This window comes from Rana temporaria, chromosome 3, assembly GCF_905171775.1.
Source record: "Rana temporaria chromosome 3, aRanTem1.1, whole genome shotgun sequence".
NCBI classification, from domain to species: Eukaryota; Metazoa; Chordata; class Amphibia; order Anura; family Ranidae; genus Rana; species Rana temporaria.
In genome coordinates this window covers 23,455,061-23,482,246 of record NC_053491.1, presented here as the reverse complement: position 1 = coordinate 23,482,246, position 27,186 = coordinate 23,455,061, and the positions used below count along the sequence as shown (strand labels likewise).

General features: G+C 43.3%; 1 long non-coding RNA gene across 1 annotated transcript in view; it reads right to left on the bottom strand.

Annotated features, from left to right (window-relative positions):
* Positions 1-9,879: 9,879 nt before the first annotated feature.
* The window catches only part of LOC120931163, a 32,665-nt gene continuing 15,358 nt past the window's right edge, over positions 9,880-27,186 (bottom strand). Inside the window, exon 2 of the long non-coding RNA XR_005747832.1 lies at positions 9,880-10,941. This is a non-coding gene — a long non-coding RNA (uncharacterized LOC120931163). The remainder of the gene's footprint in view (positions 10,942-27,186) is intronic.

Below are 27,186 nucleotides of genomic sequence, written 5' to 3'. Positions count from 1 at the left end.
GAGACACAGTGAGTAACACTACCTGTGATTAGAGTTGCCATTAAAAGTCCCCACTACAGTTCTCAGATCAGCAGATGACCTTGATCAAGGGCACCTAAGTTGGCTGATCAGAACTCCCCCCAGCATTTCCACGCATCCCAACTCCCCGCCAGCACGGCCACTTATCCCATTCCCCCCACTCCCCACCAAGGAGTAAGAGAAGGAATAAAATAGAGAATACATTGAAGGGAGAGGAAAAGAGTGGGAGGAACAAAGAAAAGGGAAAGAAAGAATAAGAGAAAGAACAAGAAAGAAGGCTAGAGAGAGGGATGGTGGGAAAAACTAAAAATTAGGATAGAGAAAGAAAGGAGAACAAAGAGAAAGAGCGGCACATCCTAAAATGTACCATAAGGGGTTTCAATACTATACGGGTGGAAGGGACTTGGGGAGAGCTAAATGTCCATTAGGGGTGCAAATTACTTGTCTTGGCTTGGATGCTGACAACCCATGCTACGAAAATATTTTTACTGTTAGGGTCCCCACAACTTGGGTAATTTTATCAAGGGGTCACAGCACTAGTAAGGTTGAGAACCACTGTACTAAGGGATACTTTTGGGAATCCAGAAGAACATCAACTTATATATAATATGGAGGATAAGTTTTTATGTTTTTAATCCATTTTATGTCGACTGTGCCCCCCACTGGGGGTACACACACCCATGAACACTTGACATCACATTTTTTCATTGTTTCCCCTTTTTTTCTTAGAGAGGGGGGATGCTTATACAATTTTCTTGCAGCTGCCATGGTTGTGTTTTTAATAACTGGCCAATTATGATTTTATTTTATTAGTTGAATAATGGGTTTTGTACTTTCTAGATTATTAGGGCCAGATTCAGGTAGAATTCCGGCGGCGTAACGTACTGCATTTACGTTACACCGCCGCAAGTTTTACGGGCAAGTGCTTGATTCACAAAGCACTTGCCTGTAAACTTGCGGCGGCGTAGCGTAAATCCGTCCGGCGCAAGCCCGCCTAATTCAAATGGGGCGTGTATCATTTAAATTAGGCACGTTCCCGCGCCGAACGTACTGCGCATGCTCCGTTTTGAAATTTCCCGCCGTGCTTTGCGCGAAATGATGTCGCACCGACGTAATTTTTTGAACGTCGATGTGAGTTATGTCCTTTCCTATTCACGGACGACTTACGCAAAAAAAAAATATCAGTAGATACTCCGGCGTATTTCTTCTGTGAATCTTGCCCTTAGGCCCCATACACACGATAGAATTTATCCGCGGATACGGTCCAGCGGACCGTTTCCGCGGATAAATCCTCTCGAGGATTTCAGCAGATTTCTCTGCGATGGAGTGTACTCACCATCGCATTGTAATCCGCGCCGAAATCCTCTGGCGATGACGTGTCGCGCCGTCGCCGCGATTATGACGCGGCGACGTGCGCGACGCTGTCATATAAGGAATTCCACGCATGCGTTGAATCATTACGACGCATGCGGGGGATCCCTTCGGACGGATGGATTCGGTGAGTCTGTACAGACCAGCGGATCCATCCGTTGGGATGGATTCCAGCAGATGGATATGTTGTGCATGTCAGCAAATATCCGATCTGCTGGAATCCATCCCAGGGGAGATATATCCGCGGAAAAAGATCCGCTGGCATGTACACACCATAGGATCTATCCGCTGAAACCCATTTGCTGGGATTTATCTGCGGATGGATTCTATCGTGTGTATGGGGCCTCAGTGTTTAATGAAGTAAATTCTTTATTTTCTTTTTCTTTACTGTTTCATGTGTCGGACTACTTTGCAAGGTCCCCCCATGTAATATAAATTTATCTACGGATACATTGCAAATTTTTTCTTATTGAGGTTGAGCTCAGTATGGTTTTTATTCCTTTTATTTTTCTTTTTTTCATGTATGTATGCCACAACATTGCCCTCATAATTTAATATAAGTTCATCCTTTTAATAACATTTTTTTTTCTTTTATTCTTTGCTCTGTCTTGGACACATTTTATTCCTTTTTCCTTATTTATGGGTTCTCCAACCAACTTATGTGCACATCTTTTTAGGGATTGGCTGGGTTCCCATACATTTTCGAGATGCTCTCCCATTCTTTCTCCCACTGTAATCCTTTAATACATATAAAAACGTTTTTTTTTTTTTTAATGTAAAATTAAAATAAAAACAAATATAATGTAAATAGACTTGTGTGTCTGGCAAACAGATCTCTGGAAGTTTGATAACTAATTTTCACACAATCACATCCCCTATGTGTGTGACCAGCTTTAATGTTTCATATTCCCATCGCACACGTTCCTGGTATAATAGGGTGACCAGACAGTCCCCTGATTGGGGACACTGTCCCCGAACCAAATCTGTCCCTGGTTTTGTCCCCAGATTGGATTTAATAGGGGGCAGGGGCAATTTCAAAGACAGTCAGTGCAGAATTAAAAAAATTGAATTACACACCCCCGCTCCGCCGTGCCTACTAGCATAGGGGGGTTGTATTTTTCCCATTATCTGTGCCCCTTTCTGATGATCATGTGCTGGTCGGAGCGGAGGAAATATTTCTTCAGTTTCGGGCGCATGCCCATTCAGCTTCGCTCGCATGTTCTTCTGCCTTGGCTCAAATCCTGGCCAGCCACCTGCTTATCTCCTTGCCTTCCCTGGTAGAGTGATCTTCCTCCGCTCCCCACCCAGTAGTAGCCGGGGCCCGAAGAGATAGGCCCCATACACACCATAGAATCTATCCGCAGATAAATCCCATCAAATGGGTTTCTGCGGATAGATCCTATGGTGTGTACACTCCGTCGGATATTTATCCGCAGATAAATCTCCCCTGGAATGGATTTCCAGCAGATGGATATTTGCTGACATGCTCAACAAATCCATCTGCTGGAATCCATTCCAACGGATGGATCCGCTCGTCTGTACAGACTTACCGGATCCATCCGCCCAAAGGGATTCCCCGCACGCGTCGTAATGATTTGACGCATGCGTGGAATTCCTTATATGACAGAGTCACGCCCGTCGCCGCGTCATAATAGCGGCGACGGCGCGACACGTCATCGGCAGAGGATTTCAGCGCGGATTTCAATGCGATGGTGTGTACACGCCATCGCATTGAAATCTTCTGAAATCCTCGAGAGGATTTATCCGCGGATACGGTCCGCTGGACCGTATCTGCGGATAAATCCTCTCGTGTGTATGGGGCCTAAGACTTGAGAGGCTGTGAGGCGGGCAGCGACGGGCAGAGAGTCGCTGATTGTTGCCATTACTAGTAAAGAAAAAATGTGTCCCCGGATTTCATTTAAAAAATCTGGTCACCTTATGGTATAAGCTCTCAAAAATAGGGTGCTGTAGCAACAACCAGCGGGATACTGGTTCAAGTCATGGAGTAGATATTTTCCAGCACACCAAGGATCAGCACAAACGGGGAGTTTATTGCATGATCACAACACAACTAAAGTACAACTTTTCGGAGTCACGCGGGACCCCTTTGTCAGGCATGTGAGTATACGATGTCATCTGAGGCCTGATGCTCCATTTCCCTGATTGTGGTGTTCCTTCCATACATGTTCTATACTGTAACTGAATGCCTTGCTCTTGTTCAGTTCACAACGTTCGTTTCCAGCACTCACTTGTCTTACAACAAATGTTAATTCTCTCTCACATATCTTCTTTCTGAAACTACAATCCATTAAAGAAAGTTTATGGGCGGCCAGCCTCGGCTACAGTAAACCAGGAGGAGGGACGATAGATACAGAGTGCATGTAAAATAATATGGATCCCAGTTGTAGAATGCCGTAGTCAAGATCAAAGGGAGCAATTGTTTAAACTGCACGACTTCAAAATATTCCCATTGTTTTGAATTATTCCTGATATCTGGCAAAAGTGGAGAAAGGCCAGGGCTTTCCCTCAATGATCTGCTGAGCACACTGTCAGCATGGACGAGAAGAAATGAGCTATGAGGCTTTTTTTTAATAGAATATGTTTTGGCTGTATGGTTTACATACTAAGAAAGCAATTTACTTCATGGCGCCAAGTAAGGATGTTTAATTCTTCAGAACGTATCTCATGTTTGTTGACAATGGCCCATAAATAAAACATGATTGCTGCTGTAATTTATATGGCTGCATGTGTAAACCTAGCGATCCCATTCAATTAGCCGACAAAATAAAAAGTGAGAGAGGATGTCTTTCCATCAAGCCAGGCATTAGCCATGTGTGGGAAGGTAAGTGAAGGAAATCCTGACAACCTGGAGATTTTCACACCTAGGAATTCAATTTTACCCCATTAGCATATTAGCATCAAACTGATCGCCCTATGACAGCGCTGTTTACGGCTGACTCACAGCTTCAACATGTTTATTCATAGTATGAATTTGGAATATTTATTAGTTATTGGAAGAACTGTCATTAGAGTTAAACTCCAAGCAGACAGAGAAGACACAAATGAATGCAGCTCTATATTCATTAATTCGCCATTTGTAAATTGAAGTAGTATAAGTACTGTATTTATTGACGTATAACACTCACTTTTTTATCCTGAATATAGAGGGTAAACTGTGCCTGCGTGTTATACGCAGGGGGCCGTGGAAAGTTTTTTTCCTGAAACTTCCCTCTTAAAGTTAGGGGCCCAGATTCTCGTAGAACTTAGGGCGAGCGTAACGTATCTCATTTACGTTACGCCGCCGCAAGTTTTTCAGGCAAGTGCTTTGGGCCAGATTCACATAGCCCGGGCGCAGAGTAACATAACTGGTTTAAGTTACACCGCCGCAATTTTCCAAGTTAGTGCCCGATCCACAAAGCACTTACCTGGAAATTTGCGGCGGTGTATCCTAAACCCGTCCGGCGCAAGGCGTGCCCAATCGAATGGGGCACGTCCCATTTAAATTAGGTGCGCTCCCGCGCCGGACGTACTGCGCATGCTCCCGTCGCAAATTTCCCAACGTGCTTTGCGCGAAGTTACGACGCGCCAACGTTTTGTGAATCGCGACGGGTAAAAAAGACTTGCGCCGGGAAAAATAAAAAATTTAAAATAAATTTGAAAGCGACGCGGGAAAGACGGGTATACTTTTACATGGTGTATTAAGTTTACACTTTGTAAAAGGTACCCTATCTTTGCGACGGCAAACTAAGACTTGCGGCGACGTAACGACGGGAAAAAAATTAGTGGATCGCCCTAACTGCTAATTTTCATACCCGACGCTGGTTTACGACGCAAAATCCCCCCAGCGGCGGCCGCGGTACTGCATCCTAAGATCCGACAGTGTAAAACTATTACACTGTCGGATCTTAGGGATATCTATGCGTAACTGGTTCTATGAATCAGTCGCATAGATAGAAACAGGGATACGACGGTGTATCAGGAGAAACGCCGTCGTATCCCTTTTGTGAATCTGGCCCTTTATTCATAAAGAACTTGCCTGTAAAGTTGCGGCGGCGTAGCGCAAATCACCCGGCGCAAGCCCGCCTAATTCAAATTAGGCGGGTAGGGGGCGTGTAGTATTTAAATTAAGCGCGTTCCCGCGCCGAACGTACTGCGCATGCGCGGTCCGTAAAATATCCCAGGGTGCATTGCTCCAAATGACGTCGCAAGGACATCATTGGTTTCGACGTGAACGTAAATGGCGTCCAGCCCCATTCACGGGCAACTTACGCAAACAACGTAAATTTATAAACTTTGATGCGGGAATGACGGCCATACTTTAACATTGGTTGCGCCTCATAGACCCAGGGGCAACTTTACGCCGGGACAAGCCTAACGTAAACGTCGTACCCTTACTGCGTCGGCCGCACGTACGTTCGGGAATTTGCGTATCTAGCTAATTTGCATACTCGACGGGGAAAACGACGGAGGCAACACCTAGCGGACAAAAAAAAAATTGCATTTAAGATCTGACGGCGTAAGAGCCTTACGCCTGTCGGATCTAATGGATATCTATGCGTAACTGATTCTAAGAATCAGTCACATAGATACGACGGCCCAGATTAGGACTTACGACGGCGTACATGGCGTTGCGCCGTCGTAAGCCCTTTGAGAATCTGGGCCAGGGTGCGTGTTATACGCCTGTGCGTGTTATACGCCGATAAATACGGTATTTGACGTTGGATAGGCCTCTTGCTGTCATTGTACTGCAGAACTGATGGGAGGAGAGCAGTGGTGGCTGGTGTTTTTTTTCAGGGGGGGTGGCAAATTAAGGCAACCCGCCACCCCCCCCCCCCTCTGAGTGGCAACCGTCCCCCCCCACTGTTTGCCAGACGGTCCGGCACTTACTGCATCGTGGCGGGTGGCAGGCAGCGTGGTGTAGTGGCTTGGTTTCCGAGTCTTCTCCTCCATAGCGGTTTCCGACTCCTCCCCTTCTTTTCCTAGGCATCCAATAGGATCGCCTGTCCTTTCAGCCAATCGAGTGACCGGTGTCAAAACCTGCTTCCTGATTGGCCAGGGGGAGGATCAGTGCTACAACAGCGAATATTAATTTGTTGTTGTAACACACCTGGGTGGGCTGAGAGCGCACTCTCTGCGACCCCAGCCCACCCTATATTGAAGCCTATTAGAGCCTCTGGCTCTAATCAGTGCTTCAAAAAAACTGCCCCTCCTCGCTGGAATTCATGTGCCAGTGTCCTGAAAGGGGTCAGACGCATGAATAGGGGAGGCGCGCGATGGACAGGCCACCCCTGGAGGAGAGGCAGCACCTGTAGACAGGTGCAGGTTATTCTTCCTTTCTGTAGGTGGCACTGTGCCAATGCCACAGGGGAAGGTAAGTCCCCTTAAAGTTCAGTCAAATCCTAACAATACTTAAAGTGGTATTAAAGTTTAGTTTTTAGTTATACTTGTATACAGTGGTTTTGCACAGAACATCTCCAATCCTCTTCTTTTTGGATCCCCTGCTTACGCTCCTGGCTCCTCGCCCTCGAGCAGAGCCCCCAGAGAAAATCGCTTGACCTGGGGATACCAATGCATGCTCACTCCCGAGCCGCTGCTCTATGCAAGACACATGGAGCCATGGCTTGGCCCGGCCCCTCCTGCTCTCTCCTCATTGACTCGCTGGTTGTGATTGACAGCAGTGGGAGCCAACAAGGAGAAAGAGCCCTGGGACAGCCGAGGCTATCGTGAACATCGCTGGATCGGAGGGAGCTTAGGTAAGGATTGGGGGGCTGGGAGGGGGGGCGCTGCACACAGAAGGTAAAAAATCTTCAGCCTTTAGAACCACTTTAAACTTGCTCCCAACCTCATTCTAAGCCTAAGCAAAAAGAAGAAGGCATGCCGGCCTAGTGCATTATCATAAGACTTTTACTAAAAATAAAAATAATTCCAAAGTACTCATAAAAGTACAAGATAATGCGCATCCATCCACAGGAGCATAGCTTATGCATTTCAAGGGCTGTTATCTCTTCATCAGGGCTCTTGAAACATGTAAGCTACGCTTCTGTGGATGGACGCAAATATAGTGTTGGGATTGGACTTTTTGTGAGTATTTGTTTTATTATAAATAAAGGTCTTCTGATAATGCACTAGGCTGGTGCACCTTCTTTTTTGCTTTTGCTTCAGTTTGGTCCCCCCATCTAAAGTGATTAGCAAGGCTGAAGTGTTGTGTAGGCTCCCTATGGTGATTGTCTCTTATTTGGTTCTACGAGAGAGAAGAGGAGCTTTTTCTGAGTCACCATTTAGACTTTTATCATTGAGGGGCATTCAACCTGTAGCGCTGATAGGAGTATTTTGTTTGTTTACTAATTCTAAGCCTATTATAAGTACCCCGTGAAAGAAAAGATATCTATACTTATCCCTCCTGAGGGCACTCTGGTCCAGTCACATGATCTCTCCAGTGGCCAGCTTCAGAATTGATGTCCCCCATAGACTTACTATGCGGCATCCGTTGTTGGCTATTCCTTCTCCACACTGAAGCTGGTGCTGGGGCCCGATCATGTGACCTGACAGGAGCGCCCTCAGCATAGGTTAGTACAGATATCTTTCCCTTTCAGGGTTGTTAGACTAGGCTAATGCCGTGTACACACCATCACTTTATGTGATGAAAAAAAACGACGTTTTTAAAAACGTCACTTTAAATGACCGTGTGTGGGGGAAAACGTTGTTTTATGTCTTCTGAAAAACGACAAAAAAAAATTGAAGCATGCTTCAATTTTATGTGTCGTTTTTTAAAACGTCGTTTTTCACTTCACAGAAATTGACCGTATGTAGCAAAAAACGTCATTTAAAATGAAGTTTTTACACCCGCGCATGCCCAGAAGCTAGTTATGAAGCGAGCTTCAATGGAAAAACGTGGTGAACGTAACCTCGCTTTGCTAGAACATTGTGAGAAAAACGATGCTGTGTAGGCAACTTCGTCTTTGAAAATTGAAGTTTCAAAAACGTCGTTTTTTACTTCACAGAAAGTGTCGTTTTTTTTCATCACATAAAGTGATGGTGTGTATGCGGCATAAGAATGGAGGTGGGAGCTGGTTTAAGTATAGTTAGGATTTGACTGGACTTCCAATTTAAAGCCTTCATTAGTCTCCCCTGGGAAGGTAGGTGTCTAAATTTGATGGTAAATTCCCATGAGATTTCAGGTGGCCATCCTAAAGAGGGGTCCTTTAAAAAGGGGATTGGACATCATATGGCCATGCTTAAGATGAGTGGGAAGTTAGGGAGAGGAACTTGCTTGTTAGGGACAGTGCTTAGGGAAAGGTTCCTAGGGAGTAGGGGCAAGGTAAGGGATTATGTCCAGTGCCGAAAAACCTTCCAAGGATTCCTTTTGAGTGGGCCAGTGCTGAATGATTATAGGAAATACCATCATCTCTCCAGCAGAAGTCAATATCCGGAAACATTACCACAACTCATACTAAGTGGACTGCATTGCAAATATTGTGTTTACCAGTGTGCCATACCATTGCAAGAGTTACAATTTTGAACTGTTATTATAAAACTGCTACAAGCTAAAAATTTGGTGTGTGGTACTTCCCAAGAGGGTACCTTAACCAAGGCTCCTTCTTCACATAAGAATTAGATAAGAGTCAATCAGGCTGCTGCTTCTCTTTTCACTGGCTGGGGGAGGGATAAGATCTCCTCTAGAGATGAGCTTAGGGTCGGTCCAAACCCAGAAGGAGCTGTCTGTGCCGGGCCAATAGTCGCAGTCATGGGAGTCACCAGCCCAGAGTTGCACATACACAAAAGGGTGGAGATGCTCATGACATTCTGACCTATTATGGCCACATGGCTATCTTCAGTTAATTTGGTCAATTACAGGAGGCTATGTGGCCATATTAGGTTAGTGATGTACCAAGCAACCCACCCTTCTGTGTATGTGTAACTGCAGGGTGAAGTACCTGACAGTTTTTCCATCCAGGTGCAGTATAACATGGAATCGGACTGAACCCAAGACGAAACTCAAGCTCATCCCTAGCCTCCTCCCCTGCCAGACAGGGCCGGGCAGCCCAATCAGCTGCAACCAGGGCATTTCCCACCACGCAGGTACACATACACAAAGGGGCTGGGATTCTCATGATGTCATTGACCTATTATGGCCATATCAAGTCAATTAAGTCAATTGCATTTTAAGTACTTAGGTTGACCAAATATGGCCATATTAGGTCAATGACATTCAACTAATAATAAAAATAATAACTAATAATAAGTCAATGATGTTATAAAGCATCCCTGCTGGTCCAATGTGCTGCGGCCAATACATGCACATTCATTGTGGGGATGCTTTGATGTAACAAAATTTCATAGGTTCTGCCGCACTGAGCTGCCAAACCCAACTCTTCCCTATTAAGGGCTTATTAGATCTCTGGCTGGATCAACAGGAATTTATATATACAGTGTGTGCCACGATTTTAAAGAGACAAAACATAAGGGAAATGTGCAGGTTTTGCCTGGATGTACAAAATATGTTTTCTTTTAATAATTACCAGGCCATATATACAAGTTTAGCCCATGTATATACACCGGCATAGCAAGTAGAACAAGTCGAAACTTACAATTTTACAAGTTGTGTGTATATATCCTTTGAGCAATTTAATACCAAGGCATCTCTTTTCTAAGAATACATACATTGCTTGCTGTTTGTTATTGGTACGCCTACATTTTTATATACATGCTGTGTTAATTGATTTACTTACTTACTGCAGAAGCATGTGTTTCTGAGGTTTTCATTTATTTAAGTGAAAACCAGTGAATGTGTACATACTGTATACAGCTCCTCTGTATTACAATTGTAGAGGTCATTTTATTAATTCAAGGACATGCAAGGTATTACAAGTATTTATGGTATATAGTGTCAGCAATTTATGCATAACTTTACATATTGTACATTCAAGTCAGTCCTTGCATTCAAGGAGCTTACAATCTAAGGTCCCTATCAGATGTGCATACATACACATATATAAAAAACACATATAGTATCTGCGCTAAGGCTCAAAATAGCAATAAACAGCTGACACTATATTGTAGGCAATAATATGAGCAAAAAGATTGTAAGCTCTAACGAGCAGGGCCCTCTGATTCCTCCTGTTCTGAATCATATTGTAACTGTACTGTTTGCCCTTAAGTTGTAAAGCGCTGTTAAAACAGTTGCCACTATATTGATCTTGGACAAAAATAAAAAGATATAAAAAAAAGTGCAGTGCTGATAACTAAAAAGCAGACACAGTCTGACAAGGTACAAACAAGAAATAAACTGAGAATAGTGCAAAACAATCAGAATTGGTCAGAAAAGTCCATAAAGTCCTTAAGTAGAGACCAGTAGTTGATGGTGCTTATAGAGATGTGACAAAGAGTCCTTCACCCTCAATCCACATGGATAGCCTCTTACCAAACAGATTTGACCATAAGGTCAAAAAGCGCAGTCAATAATCAACTCCAGGAATGGACCATCTCCCATCTTTTCTTATTAGTATCCAAGTCAATGGTTAATCCTCCTGACCCAATGGACATCAATACTCCCTATAGAGAGAGAAAGAAACATCTCATAGTGTAGTAAATCCTGAAATAATGATTTATTTATTTTGCACTTACATTTCTAAGTATAAAAACCCACATTTCAATAAAAGTTTTCCTGTTAAACTCTTTTTTATTACATTTTGAAAAAGAAAACAAGCCAAAACAAAAACAATGAAAATCAACGGTAGTATTCCTGTAATATACATAAGAATGCATTTCCATACCCCATAATTTACATACAATTACTCCATACCCCACAATCTACATACAATTACCTATTCAAAGCATGGATACCTCTTCCAACCTTCCTCTTCTCTACATTCGTAAGACCACCCACCCCCTCCATCCAACAGTCCCCTCGAAAGAGAGAGAGAAAAAAAAGGAAGAGGGAAAAAAAGGGGGGAGAGTGCAAACAATACATAACAATAAAAAGAAGGTACCAAAAGGGCCTATAAATGGCTGGTTTCAAACCAACAAGATGGCTGCTGCGTTTCGGTGCGCGAATATTTCATGCGTCATAACTCCACCCTACGTCATTGATGACATCATCATGGGGCGTGATACATACACATACTAAGGCCAATTTAGACAAAAGCCATAACCAACTACAAACAAACACAAATTTAAGAACACACTTACCAGCTAGCCTGCAAACAAACCAAGTTAACGCTGTCTAACAATTCATGTTAAATACAGAGGGTTTCAGTGCAACAAAATAAAGGAATAAAAACCTTAAACAAGAAAGCAAATGCAAGCACCACGTTTAAAGTGGAACTTTACCCAAAAGGGGAAGTTCTACTTGTTTGCATTCCTCCCCCCTCCACTGCCACATTTGGCACTATTTGGGGGGAGCAGGTACCTGGTTTTTCAGGTACCCCCTCTTACTTCTTGTCAGATGCATCAGAAGTTTGCCCTCCCTCCTTCCCTCTTAGCCTTCTTGTACACATCATAGGTCCCAAAAGACTATGGGGACCATTCACAAAGCGCAGTAGAAAACTGTCTGTAAAACAGTGAAGCCTCGTACACACGATCAGTCCATCCGATGAGAACGATCTGATGGACCGTTGTCATCAGTTAACCAATGAAGCTGACTGATGGTCTGTCGTGCCTACACACCATCGGTTAAAAAAAAACGATTGTGTCAGAATGCGGTGACGTAAAACACAACGACGTGCTGAAAAAAACAAAGTTCAATGCTTCCAAGCATACGTCGACTTGATTCTGAGAATGCGTGGATTTTTAACCGATGGTTGTGCCTACTAACGATCGTTTTTTTCCCATCGGTTAGGAATCCATCGGTTAAATTTAAAGCAAGTTGGCTTTTTTTTAACCGATGGTTAAATAACCTATGGGGCCCACACACGATCGGTTTTGATCGATGAAAACGGTCCATCAGACCGTTGTCCTCTGGTTAACCTATCGTGTGTACGAGGCCTTAGGCTTCACTTCCTGTTTCCCTTACTTACTATTGAAGAATCGGCTCAGATGAGGACATTGCTGGATCCCTGGACAGGTAAGTGTCCTTATATTAAAGGTCAGCAGCTACAGTATTTGTAGCTGCTGACTTAAAAATGTTTGGGGGGGAGCCTGGAGCTCTACTTTAAAGATTGACAAGCTGCAAAGTATTACATTTTAGCTTTTGGGTTACGCTTTAAGGACGGGCAATGTAAAGATCATGACGACCCTCCATAGATGCACGTTGTATACAACAACGAATTACAAAAGGTTGTAAAAACGAATGTTTTGTTTAACGTTATTGAATGGGACTCTATGCCTCTGGTGACCTTGACAGAGATATTTTAATTTAAAACACTGAACTTGCAAAGGTTTCAGATGAAAAATCAAAACCTGCCTCAAATAAGAGAATAAGAGAACCCTAACCTACGTGTTTATAACACAGTAATGTGTTTCATTATCCCTTATTCTGTTGGGGGGGGGGGGTTGCTCGATGTATGTTTTCCCTCCCTCCCACAGTGCACTAGGTGTAAGCACACAGCATATATAATAAAGAAAGAAAAGAGCTGAAAACATATCTTCAGTTTTTCTGGATGAAAGCGTTTTTTTTTTCCCTTTAAACAAATCCCCATTCAGTGAACTGTTAAAATAATCTAGGAGGTATAAATCTTGTAAAGACGTGCAAGCCTTGCATTTGTTCATTTTTTTTTTATGTGGATGGCTGTTGACCTTGATCTTCTACAGGCAAGTTATAGTCTGCTTTCTATGCACTATTTAAAAAGAAGAATTGAATAGTTTAAGTGGATACTGACATCTAAGTCAACAAATCCGAACACTTGAAACTAACACGCGGGTAAATATGACAGGAGATATAACGCCTTTGTTAAGCACTGGCAAACAAACGGCAGGCTGAGGCTTCAGAACGGCGGGTACAGTGCCAGTCCATGGAAGGAAAAACATTAAGCTCTCTAATAAAAAGCCAAAATATTTTACACCGCTCCGCAGATGGAAACATTAAAAGACACAGCAGTGTGGTTTAAAGAGGTAGAAACCAAAAAACAAAAATGTAATACGTACAGAGCGAAATCGCGCTAGGACTACAAAGCTGCACAATCATAAATATAAATGGTGAAAAACAACAAAGTCCTCAAACAGTGCTGTGCTAAAAATTCACAAGTAAATCGTGGACAGTAAATAATCATATGAATAAATGAAGTAAAAAAAACAAAAGTCCAAGCGAATGTACAAATAACACAAAAAGTCCCAGAAGGTGCAAATTACACTGGATCAAAATGAAAAGTTCCACAGTGTTGATAGTAGTTAAAGGTATTGACAACTCATGTGCTCTACCACCAATGTTATGCCACGTACACACGATCGGTTCATCTGATGAAAACGGACCATTTTCATCAGACGAACCGACCGTGTGTGGGCCCCATCGGTTTTTTATCCATCGGTGAAAAAAATAGGAACTTGTTTTAAAATTATCTGATGGTTAAAAAAAACGATAGAAAAAAAAGGTTGGTCTATGGGCACGTCCATCGGTTAAAAATCCACGCATGTTTAGAATCAAGTCGACTCATGCCCGGAAGCATTGAACTTAATTTTTCTCAGCACGTCGTTGTGTTTTACGTCACCGCGTTCTGACACAATCGTTTTTTTAACTGATGGTGTGTAGGCAAGACTTATGAAAGTCAGCTTCATCGGATATCTGATGAACAATCGGATGAACCGATCGTGTGTACAGGGCATTACAGTGAAACTCTTACCAGAGCAAATGGACTCTCTATACAGAAAAGAGTCAAATGCACTTTTACTGCAGTATATTGAAGTGTGTCAGTGCAGTTTTACTGCAGTATATTGTAGTGTGTCTGTGTAGAGAATCCTCAAGTTAAAGTGCACCAAACACCACTTTCCATTGATTAAAGTGCATTCAAGTTCACATTTTCCCTTCCCTATTACATTTCAGTAATAAGTCCCCGATCCCATTATGTCTGGGAGGTCAACAAGGAGAGGCAGACATCCCATGGCACTGTGAGGGGACCAGCAGCATATGTGTCCACAGGCAAAGGTGGACATGGTCTGTCCATGCAGAGGAGGTGGTGAACTGGCTTACGAATCCATCTGGCAATTTGGTGGGGCAGTTTTAAACAGGTACCCAGAGTTGGGTTATCTGCTAAAGCAGGCCAGAAGATTCTGTGGCCATTTAGGCGGTCATACACAGCCAGCGGGAATTCCACCTGCCCATAAACCGCCTAATTTGTGACATCACCACCAGGTGGAACTAAACTTTGGCAATGCTGCAGTAGCTGCCCAAGAAGCAGAAGGCCGTCAAGGAGTACATGTGAGTATGGCACAATGACAGACTCAGGGCGGCTTGGCTTTTTGTCCCCATGCCAATGGCTGCTGATAAAGGATGCATGCACTGTACTGTAACCGTTTGAGGCAACAAGGATAATGAGCCGTGACAAAGCATGCATCTGTGACACAATCCCTGTTGTGTTCCTGCTGGAGCAGAATCTGCATGGCATTACGGACAGGGCATTCAAGGCAGAGCAGTGGAAGGAAGAGGAGGACTTCCTTTCCTCTCAAGGCCCACTTTATGCAGACACCATTCTTATGATGCCACAGAACACACAAGAGAAGAGGGAGGAGGGATGGTCGTTTTGGAGGCATTGAAGCAGAGGAAGACATACGTCACACCTTAACAGATGGTTTTCCATCCATAGAACCCTTGGGAGTAGTACGAGGCTGGAAGGAGGCAGTTCTAGATACTGTAATCCTCAGTGACCACAAGGACTGTGCTTCTCATGCCTTAGCAAACTTACGGTGCATGGCCTCCCTTATTCTTCAAAGCCTGCAAAAGGACCCAAGAATGTGTGGCATTACTATTGGTTGGCAACCCTCCTTGACCACCGTTACAAGTAGAAAGTCTCTGAATTCATCCCGTCTCCACAGAGGGAGCAGAGGATTAAATATCTTGAGGACACCTTAAGGGGGAGTTTATGTAATGCCTTTCCAGACTCTGGTAAGGAAAAACAGTCTTGTGCAAAAGCTAGTTTTGAGGCATCTGATGGTTAAAAGAGAAGGGTTGGGAAGAAGGGGCCGCGTCAGTGATGCATTTAATTTTTTTTTTAGTCCTTTGGACACAGGGCTGTTTGCTTCCATATCCCATTGGCAGTGTCTGCATTATATAGTGGGAGATTACCTAGGGACGAAAACAGACATGGAGAGCTTTTCAGTTCACTATCCACTGGGTTACTGGGTCATGGGAAAAAAACACTGGCCAGAACTTGCCCAGTATGAAAATTGAGCTGCTGGGCTGCCCTGCATCCAGCTTGCTTTCTAAATGAATGGGCATTCAGTGCTGCCAGAGGTTTTGTGACAGACAAAAGATCCCGCTTGTCCACAGACTCCATTGACCGACTGACATTTATCAAAATTAATCATTCCTGGATTAGCAGCAGCTATCAAGCCCCTGATGCCGATGTCACTGATTAAGTGTTTTCTGGATCTGGAATCTGTGCAAGATTTTTTTTAGGTAAAAGTTTCATGTGCACAATTAACACCCAAGGACCAATTTATCTGCACCTGTTTGACTGGTGCATATAACTAAAATTTTTGACAATAAGGCCAATTCTTGCTTTCATCAAGAGTACCTATATAGAGTTAAGGTGTGAAGTCACCACCAACACCCAAAGCCCAGTTTTTTCACACCTGTTTGACCGGGGCATATAATTTACATTTTTGACAGTGTAGCATCCTCTAGTGTGCTAGAGTAGGTAGCGTTAGGTTTTTGTTAGTGTAGGTAAAATGTTTTGGCTTGGCTGTCAGCAAAGCCTGTGTTTTAATCTGGGTCAGGGGAGTGTTCCAGGGAGGGCTGGTATGACTCAGCAGGCAGCATCTCTGCTACATCCCCCTACTTCTGGAACTTGCTGAAAACCTCCAGAAGAATGATAAGGAGGTTAGGAGGAGCTGCCTGGATTATTCATGAGGGTCCTGACCAATCCCCAACAGATGGGTTGGCTGGGGCAGGCCCCCTTAAATACTCAGGGTAAGCCCAGCTGGGCAAAAGAGTATGAATGGAAGTTGGAGATAGAGTGCTAGAAGGCTGCCTGTGGGCCTTTGAGGGTAACACCCTAGTCTGGGGGGTGACATTGGGCCTGGGAGCTTGGATGAAGGAGGGATCCTCTGATATCCCAAGAAGGAATCCTGTCCAGTGGCACGGGAGAAGGTGTGAGGACAGAAGGAGCCAGTGAGCACTTCTGGGAGATTTACAAGGAGATGGCAGCCAGGTGGGCTGGTTGGCGTTACAGTCGGGGAGGTCTTAAAAGGCAGCCTGAGAGGACTGGGTGAGAGCAGTCTGAGATGTATGCAGAGTCAGTCTAGGAGGACTGTGGAAGCTTAGCCAGGAGGCCTAGAGAAAGGGGCACCTGTAGGCAAGTGGGCTGGCAGTGCTTGAAGAGGTGGTGCTGGGATCAGTAGCCACAGATGGGCAACTGGGCACTAGAAATTTGCTACACAACCAAGGGGCCTGCGGTCCCTGCCTGAAAAGGGCATTTGCTACAATCTGACTGAGCCCTATTGTCAGATCACCTAACTGTTGCCAGCTGGTCCTGGGCGTTGTTATGCTTCAAACAAGTGTTGTGCTGGAGGAAGCTGAGGAGTGTGTAAATAGTCTGTATAGAAGAAGTTATCCCTGGAAAGTTCTACTAAAGTCAAGGGGGCCTCCCATAATACCAAGTTTAATACCCCTAATAAAAATACAGAAAAAAACAAATCTGCAAGGACTGTTTCTTGACTCAAGAGTGCTGTGGAAAATTCTGTGTGCCTGTTCATGCAGGGTGGGGGATCCCTTTTTCCCCAGTGGCTCCTGAGGTGGTAGTGCTACAACAGCAAGGCCAACACTTTTATCAAGAGTACCTCTATAGGGTTACAGTGTGAAGGCACCACCAACACCCAAAGCCCAATTTTTCCACACCTGTTACTTTTAATTCTGAATTTATCCAAAAAAACTTGAATCTTGTTCTGAGTGCACTAAATTGTCATCATAAAAATTGGCTCCCCAAGTAGTTGTTTACTAAATAAGTCAAACTTGCAGGGAAATGTCATTTTTCTGGCTTTATAAATGTAATTTTTGCTGCAGCAGGTTCTATACATGGTACAGATGCACCACTTTACAGGCAGACTAAAGGGACCCCCCAAGCACTATGTTTAAAGACATTTTTCATTTTTATTATTTCACTTTAAGCATCAGTAATCACTGCTCAATTAAAAAATTATTTTTTTTAGATTGATACATGTCCCCTAGGGCAGTACCCAGACCCCCATACCCTTTGTATGCCCAATAATTTTCATATAAGGCCTTCAAAATGGGCACTTTTGATTTTTTAATTTCAGGTCCCATAGACTTCAATGGGGTTCACTGTTCAGCTCTAAACTTTTGTGATGTTCGAAAGTTCTGGCGTGAATTGAACTGGGCGGTGTTCGGACCATCTCTAGTCGGGATCTGGTTTGCCTATTCTACTCCTAGCACACATTAGAGGGTGCTACATATTAATGAGTGCTCTTATATTTATCCATTTGTGAGTACCAACTTGTTTATTTTAATAAAACTTATTATAATGCGATTTTACACTATGTGGCTTTCCTGGCCTTTTTCTTCCATATGACTCCACTGTGCTGCTAATGGATGTCAGACACATAAGGTCGCAGCAGGATATTGTTGAGCCTGCCATATGCTGAGTAGGAGACCAGCTTTAAATACAAAATGCATTTGACTCTTTTCTGTATAGAGAGTTAATTTTCTCTGGTAAGAGTCTTATCGTACCATTGGTGGTGAAGCACATGAAGTATTGATACCGTTAACTACGATCAACACTGATGCACTTTTCATTTTAATACAGTGTTATTTGCACCATTTGGGACTATTTATGTTATTTATACATTTATAGGGACTTTTTATGATTCAAAATGATTCATATGATTATTTACTGCCTCCCCTGCCGGCAGAACACAATGACAGGCTGATTATACTGAAGTTGGTCAATTGATCGGCTTGTGTACAACCAGGATTCCCATACTGTACATGGATCCAAAATTTCATCCATGTATTGCTGGCTTTAGTTTTTTGCAGAGACAGGGCTTAGAGAAGTCATTGTCTTTTTAAAGGCAGGTGACCACACTGTCTGGATAGACTGGGTCTATGGGTCTATAGGTCAATGCATAAACAGGCATTTGGAACAGAACAGATCCTTCACGTGTGGATTTGATTTGGAGTTGGGTTTTTTCTGCCCTTTGTTTGATCAAAAGTTGCTTCAAGTTACTTTTGCTTTCCTATTAACTAAGAAGATCCTTTGCAAACAAAGCCCATATGCACAAGGCCTTTAGCATATATAAGACCTCCTACCAGGGTTTTAGGCTGCTCTGTACAGATGGCTAATGAGTGGGTGTCAATCAGTATTGCTGTAGCTCATGTCAGAAGCTGTTGTCCGTTTGTTAAAGTCAAGTAGAAAGTGAGTGGGGTATGTCAGGGCCCCTCCGCAATCAGCCTGTGGCAGATGTATCCGTTATTGCAATTGGTACCAGCATCAGGAACTCACTTGTTGTGAACACATCCAGCCTGTGGTCAGTGGTCATCTGTATCACAGACAACTTCCTGGAATGCAATATAAATAAAGGTATTAGGAATTAAAAGCATAAGGCTTGGGACTGTGTTCAGGAAATACTGACGCCTGCCTCTACTGCCATGTCACCGGCCTTGCCCTTGTGGAGTAACCCTCGTTTTCCCCATCTCCTCACTACACAAGATCCGATCATATGGGTGTCAAAGGGAATTAAAACTTTGGGTGATGTCACCAGAGGGGGTGAGCTGTTATAGATCTAAAACAGAAAATTGAGCTTCCAAATCCCTATCTCTTTTGCTAACTCCAATTGCGACACGCTTTTGTATCCCAATTTGGCTCCACTAAGCTGGAACTCAGGTCCTCATTTTTGGAGAATGTTCTCAATGGCTGACTCCATGAAAAAAACGTTATCTGAATTATATAAATAACTATTTCCTGTCTCTCCCCCTTTGGTGGCCAAGTGTAGGGCGCAATGGGTGGAGGAGGTTCTGGATATGGGAGGAGAGGAGTGGGATGATATGTGGAGTGTTCCCTTTACACACTTAAAGCGGGGGTTCACCCGAAAAAAATTGTTTTAACATTAGATTGAGGCTAATTGTGGGAAGCACAATCGGGTGTTTTTTTTTTTAAATCAATGCAGTACTTACCTTTTTAGAGATAGATGTTCTCCGCGGCTTCCGGGCATGATCTTCGGGACTGGGCGTTCCTATTTGATTGACAGGCTTCCGACCGTCGCATACAGCGCGTCACGAGTTGCCGAAAGAAGCCGAACGTCGGTGCGGCTCTATACGGCGCCTGTGCACCGACGTTCGGCTACTTTCGGCAACTCGTGACACTCTGTATGCGACGGTCAGAAGCCTGTCAATCAAATAGGAACGCCCAGTCCCGCAGTCCATACCCGGAAGCCGCGGAGAACATCTATCTCTAACAAGGTATGTACTGCATTGATTTAAAAAAAAACACCTGATTGTGCTTCCCGTAATTAGCCTCAATCTAATGTTAAAAATTAGTTTTTTGGGTGAACCCCCGCTTTAAGGCACACACCGCATGAATATCAGAAGTAAAGTTTCGTCCAACGAACGATCTACCGATTTTAGGATCGTTGGTATGGTGCTTTGACAGCCGATTCCGATTTTTCGTCCGACAAAAGCTGGATCTGTAGAGTATAACATTTTTGTCGTATGTGAACTCAACGTCTTCCAATTAATCAGTAAGGTTTTCGTAAGAGCAAGACTACGCATGCTTGGAAACGAAAGAATACATACAAAACTATTCAACACATTACGTCACTTCTGACACGTGTACAAGAATTTTCTTATGGTGAATAACCTCTTCACTTTCGACATGAGACTAGCATGCAACAAAAAAACGGACTAACGGTCGTCCGAAAATCTGATGCGTACAAAGCTTTAGTCTCTGCTAAAGTTTTCTTAATTCAATTTAATTTCCTGCACAGGATATATTACACCCCAGCAAGGTTATCTAAAAACTCCCCAGGAACGTTGGCAGAATGTTGGCATTGCTCACAGTCCCCAGCCAATTTTAGCCACGTTTTTTGACACTGCCAGGTAGTCAAGGAGTTCTGGTCTGCCGTTGGGCGCTGTATAACATAGATTACATCTATGCCTGTGCCCTTGATGGTGGCGACATGCTTGCTTTGCTTGGTGGAGGGCTTGGCACCTACTAGAGCACAGCGTACTTTGCTTAGCTTGTTATTGTTTTATGTGCGCAAGGCACTGATCCTCTACTGGAAGAAACCCACAACGCCCTCACTGTCGTACTGGAAGGGGCTTGTGAATAAGGGGATTCCATTCTATAAAGCAACATACCTGAGCAGAGGGTGTCCAAAAAAATATGAGAAAGTTTGAAAGATTTGGTTGGACAGCGATCTTTCTGTAACCTAATGATTATATGAATTGTACTAATTGGGAGGAGGTTGCCTGGGTGGTGATGGATATGGGTGTATATGGCTTTGTAATACTTGTACTAACATTGGGATTATTTAGGGACTGACTACTGCTTAGATAACTGTATGTAGGGATGATTGATGGCCATATTACCCTAATGCCCTGTACACACGATCGGTTCATCCGATGAAAACGGTCTGATGGATTTTTTCATCAGATATCCGATGAAGCTGACTTTCATCAGTCGTACCTACACACCATCAGTTAAAAAAACGATCGTGTCCAGCGAGGTGACGTAAAACACAACGACGTGCTGAGAAAAATGAAGTTCAATGCTTCCGAGCATGCGTCGACTTGATTCTGAGCATGTGTTGATTTTTAACTGATGGATTTCCCCACAGACGATCATTTTTTTTATCGTTTTTTTACCATCAGATAATTTTAAAACAGGTTCTAAGTTTTTTTCACTGATAGGAAAAAACTGATGGGGCCCACACACGATCGGTTCGTCTGATGAAAACAGTCCATCAGACCGTTTTCATCAGACAAACCGATCGTGTGTACATGGCATGAGAACTGTGAAATCGTTCTATTGATGCCTATAATATGATGTTCGTATACTTTCCCCTTTTGTTTTAGGGGAATTGCATCCAGGTAGGTGGTGAACCTGGACTGGAGGGGAGAGATGTTGTGGGAGTTTCTTTATTTTTACTTGTCTTTTCTATGAATCCCGCCCTGCCTGGCGTTTTTTTGTTTATTTTCTTTTTGTGTTTTTGTACTATGCAAAATATTAATAAAAATACATTTGCAAAAAAAAGGATTAAAAAACATATACAATGAAGGATACCATTGCGAATTATATTCACAAACAGTTATCACTGTTTTTGATTATTAATATTATTATTGGCTTCTAATAAGTCGGCTTGTGATTTCTCACTGTCACCAGCAGATATAGTATGAGATTTCGCAAACAAAAGTAAGTTATATTTTCTTTAGCCAATCCAGTAAGAGGTTTCGGCCACTGGTGCATGCTGGGGGAGGATATAAATATCTAGGACAGGCTATGTGCTCTCTATTTCTTTCCCTGGGCTGAGGCCTAGAGGGGTGCTGCTGCTGTTAGGCCCAATAGACTGGTTTGGGGCTTAATGTGTGCTAAAGTGTTCCTGAAGCTGTCCTGCCTGGTCTGGAGGAAGCTGTGCCAAGAAGGAGACCCAGGTCTAGGACCCTTGCTGAATAAACCAGGAAGAAGGCTGGTCTCTTAAAAGGGCCTGGTCACTTGGAGGAGGCACTGAAATTTGGTAATGTGCTTACAGTGTTGTCTGGTCAGCTTAAAAGTTCTGACACTGTAAGTCTGGCCATTGATCTGGAGAGTCTGTAAATGATCTGCTACAGTATCTAGGAATGCTAACCCTCTCCTCTTTAACAAGTCTGCAACAAAAATAAACTATAGTGACTGGTGCCCAATATCATTTTGTCTTTTGTAAAGTTTTATATAAAGTTTTATAAAGCCACATGGCCATATTAGATCAATGACGTTGACTTAATAAGACCTTGTAGCCATATTAGATTAATGATATCAAGAACAACCCTGCCCCTTTGTATACATGAAGCTTTGGGGCATCTGGAAGTGAACATAATACTGTGGATCATCTAGAAGTGTCAGCCTCAGCTTCATCGCAGCACTTGAAGCTGCAAGGTGAGGAGTGGACCCTCCACCTGAAGCTCATTGGCCCAACACTGACAGTTGGCCTTCCAGGCTCAGTCTAACATGGGTTTAGACCCAACCCAAGTCCACTCCTAATTAGGATCTTCGTGTCACCTAGATGTGCAATGTGCAATGCCTCCAAACTTCATATGCATGTAACTACAATAAATCTGTGGCCGCACACTGATGACGTCACTTTTAGATGTCCCACAGCTTTATGTACACAAAGATGCTTGTGTTATCGTTGACCTAATACAGCTACTTGGCAATATTAGATCAATGACATTGATTAATATGACCTTGTAGCCATATTAGTTTGATGATATCAAGAGCAATCCTGCCCTTTTGTATATGTGAAGTTGTGGGGCATCTAGAAGTTCACTACAGAACGTGAAGCTGCAAGTTGGGGAACTCCCACCTGAAGCTCATTGGCCCAGTAGCACTGACAATTGCCTTCCAGGTCCAGCCTAACATGGGTTTAGGCAACATTTGTCAAACACAAGGCCCACGGGCTAAATCTGGCCCACCAGGCATTGTCATATGGTCCTCCCAACAAGTTTTGAAGCCGGAATGTGGTGGAACTGTCTTCCGCCACCTCTGGTTCTCACCCTCTGCTACGGCTCCTGCTTGTTTTAACAAGGGACAGCTTTGCCTTTAGCAGCTTCCAGATGTAACAGAACAGGTACTGGATAACAGAGCCAAATACATGGGTAGAAGAGAGCCACCTACACAGGGCTGTACTAGTGCCGCCTACATAGGAAGTTACTAGAATGGGGCCGGGGAGGGGGCATAGGGCACCCCTGGAATTGCGCTCTGTACAAATCACATCCTGAACTCTTCTGCACTCTGTACATTCTGTACGTAACACACTCCTGAACTCTGCACTATGTACGTAACGCACTACTGAACCCTGCATTCTGTACATAACTCATCCTGGAACTCTGCATTCTATACATAACGCACTCCTGAACTCTGCACTCTGTATGTAAAGCACTACTGAACTCTGTATGTAAGGTATTACTGAACTCTGCACTCTTTATGTAATTCACTCTGGAATTCTGCCCTCTGTGCCTAAAGTTCTCCTGGGCCCTGCACTCTGTACAAAGAGTAATCCTGAACCCTGCACTCTGTACGTAGTGTAATCCTTAACCCTGCACTATGTTCCTAGAGTAATCCTGAACCCTGCACTCTGTACGTAGTGTAATCCTGAACCCTGCACTCTGTACGCAGTGTAATCCTGAACCCTGCACTTTGTATGTAGTGTAATCCTGAATCCTGAACTCTGTACGTAGTGTAATCCTGAACCCTGTACTCTCTACGCAGTGTAATCCTGAACCCTGCACTTTGTATATAGAGTAATCCCGAACCCTGCACTTTGTACGTAGTGTAATCCTGAACCCTGAACTCTGTACGTAGTGTAATCCTGAACCCTGCACTCTGTACGTTGTGTAATCCTGAACTCTGTACGTAGTGTAATCCTGAACCCTGATCTCTGTATGTAGTTTAACCCTGAACTCTGTACATAGTGTAATCCTGAATCATTTGCTCTGTACGTAGCACACCCCAGATACAACTGGCCCTTTGAGGGCAACCATACTTCTGATGCGGTCCACCATGATATTGAGTATTTAGTATCTATGTGTGTCACTTAGATGTGCCATGTGGAAAGTGTATGTAAATCAAAAACTTAGCTGCACAGAATCACAAATCTTTTAGCAGGGAATGCTATCTATACAGTAAACATGTAGCTCAGTTGGGTATTCAGCTGCCTGCGCAAAGTTTCACTTTAACAATTCCTGTTGTGTTATCCTACTTCTGGTGTAATAATCCGGCCATCACAGGAAGAGAAAGTGACATGGAGTATTTAGATGTACTGAGTGACAACCTGAGATTACCTAATTGGTTGAGGATTGCCCCAGTTAACACTAAAAGATAAGCACCCTGTGCTCAAAGAGTAAAGAAGAAGAAAAAAAGAACAACAGTATGTCAAGTTGTGCTATTAAAGTCCAGTAAAAGTATCTGTTGTGTGTTCTGGGGAGGGGGGGAGGGGAAGCCTCCCAGACACAAGAGATGTTTGAAAGTTGAGTCAGTCTATGGGCTGTTTCCAGCTTCAAAGGTTGATTTGCATCCACCCTATCTCGGTACGTGAGCTCCATGAATGGAATCACACACCTATATCTCTAGGATTTAATTAGTTGTTTAGACATGTAGCTTTGTTTGGTTTTAACTAAGTGGTGTGGCTCTAGTCTGCCCTCCTCTTCTTCTTCTCCCTTTGTACATTCTTTCGCTCTCTCCCTCTCCCATTGTAGAAAATACCCTTTATTATTAAAAATATCATTTTAAACCTTTCGAAAAAATCATAAATGAAAACATAAAAAAATGTACAGGCTTGTTCTGTGAGCTCACTGGATGAGCGTTGAATTTACAAGGAGTATTACCACGAATTAAGGCAGAACTATATTCAAAAAGTAAAAGAAACATTCAAAAAGTAAAAGAAACACATGGATAGCCCAATAAAAGATGAAATAACAAAAAAGAAGAATCAATGTTGAACTTTGAGTACAAAATTTCGAATTTATAGTACTTTTTTATGGTCTTTTATATTTGCTTATTATTCAGCTTTACTTTTTATTATTTACTATAAAAACATTTTTTTTTTTTTTTACGGTAGTCTGATGGCCAGCATCATTCAACCCGCTTCCTCTGAGCCCAGGTTTTCCTGGACCTGCCCAGGTTCTTTGCACTGCTTCCATTTAAAAAATACATTTAAATATACAGGATATTCATTGTTACAGACTTACATCTGTAATATGGTAATATGGGTCTTTTATATTTGCTTATTATTCAGCTTTACCTTTTATTATTTACTATAAAAAATAGTATATATATATATATAGAGAGAGAGAGAGAGAGAGAGAGAGAGAGAGAGAGAGAGAGAGAGAGAGAGAGAGAGAGAGAGAGATCTCTATATATAAATATGTGTGCATATATATATATATAAAGGGCCAGATCCACAAAGAAGTTACGTCGGCGTATCTATTGTTATGCCGCGTAACTGCTAGGTTGCTCCGGCGTATCTTTGTTTTGTATCCACAGAACAAGATACGCCTGAATGGGGGCTCGATCCGACTGACGTACGTCTTACGCCGTCGGATCTTAGGTGCATATTTACGCTGGCAGCTAGGTGACGCTTCCATTGATTTCCGCAAAGAGTATGCAAATTAGCTAGATACGCCGATTCTCAGAACGTACGTCCGACCGGCGCATTTTTTTACATTGTTTACGTAAGGCTTTTTTCGGGGGAACATTACCCCTGGGTCTATGAAGCGTACGCAATGTTAAGTATGGACGTCGGGCCAGCGTAAAATTTTCCGTCGTTTGCGTAAAATGTTCATGAATAGGGCTTTGCGTAAATTACGTTCACGTTGAAAGCATTGACTATTTGCAACGTGATTTCGAGCATGCGCACTGGGATACCCCCACGGACGGCGCATGCGCCGTAAAAAAAACCGCCATTTACGTGGGGTCAAGTAGAATTAACATAAAACACACGCCATATTATCGCATTTGAATTGCGCGCCCTTACGCCGACACAGTTACACTACGCCGCCATAACTTACGGCGCAAATTCTTTCAGGATACAGAAACTACGCTGTAAGTTACGGCGGCGTAGTGTAAAGATAGGCAGATCTTTGTGGATCTGGCCCAAAATGTTTTATAATATATTTGTTTTATTTGTTTTATGTCTGGGCATCCTGTCCTGTGCTGAGCCCGAGTCCATGAGCTGATCCCCATTCCATTAGAGAAGGGGTCTCCAAACATTCTAAACAAAGGGCTGGGTTTATTGTCCTTCAGACTCTTGGAAGGCCGGACTTTGGACAGCGGGATTAGAAATTTTCCTGGCATCATTGTTGGTGAACATCTGGTATTAGGGGGAGGAATTGTGCCCCATTGCTGGTATCATAGGGAGTAATAGTGCTCTATTAATTGTGTCAGTGGGAGAAATGGTGTTCCATTGTCGGTGTCAGATGGCAGAATAGTGCCATGTATCAGTGGGAGGAATAGTGCCCCAAGGCCCGGATAAAGGCGAGCAAAGGGCCGCAGTTTGGAGACCACTGCATTAGAGGGAGAGTTTCTTGCCTAAGGACGCAGTGGACGGGATCTGTACAGCCGTAAGGAACGGACAGGAGTTGAGTGGCGCACACGATCGGGATATCCTGATACCCCGCAGAGGGTTATTTCTGCAAGTGCACAAGACCTCGCCTAAAAGGGGGTCCATTCTTTATGGTAAGGATGTTTATATTCAATCTTCTTCCTGGTTTACCTCTTGGGGAGCGGCTTCCTTTCAACTACCTTGGTGGAGGTTGATTCACATACTTTCAACGCTATTTCCACATTTGATTGTTCAATATTCACCAGTTGTGGACTTTACCCTTCACATTGGGACTTATTTGTTTATTTACACTTTACTCATATGTATTTGTATATAATTATTATTTATTTATTACATTGATTATGCACGTATATTATCAGTTTGTGTCATCAGATTTTATTT